This window comes from Penaeus monodon, chromosome 19 (genome assembly GCF_015228065.2).
Source record: "Penaeus monodon isolate SGIC_2016 chromosome 19, NSTDA_Pmon_1, whole genome shotgun sequence".
NCBI classification, from domain to species: Eukaryota; Metazoa; Arthropoda; class Malacostraca; order Decapoda; family Penaeidae; genus Penaeus; species Penaeus monodon.
In genome coordinates, this window is record NC_051404.1 from 46751114 (window position 1) to 46751320 (window position 207).

Sequence of the window (207 nt, forward strand, 5' to 3'; positions counted from 1 at the left end):
TTTCTTAGGGAGTTTTTTTTCCCCCCGTGCCCTCCATGTCCCGCGCTCTTTGCTCTCCACGTGTCGCGGTGTCCTAGGCCGCGTAGCCTTCCCCCCGTTAAGCGATATGACAGATGCATCTTGACCAATATAAGCAGGAATATGCCCTCGACTGCCATCGTTCTTCCACCCTTCACTAACTGGTGTTTGTTACAGCTTTGGAAGTTT

At 51.7% G+C, this 207-nt stretch overlaps 1 protein-coding gene across 1 annotated transcript in view; it reads right to left on the bottom strand.

The window, feature by feature from the left end:
* LOC119585420 overlaps window positions 1-207 on the bottom strand; it is a 17650-nt gene that overhangs the window by 16394 nt on the left and 1049 nt on the right. The gene's annotated exons all lie outside the window — the stretch shown is intronic.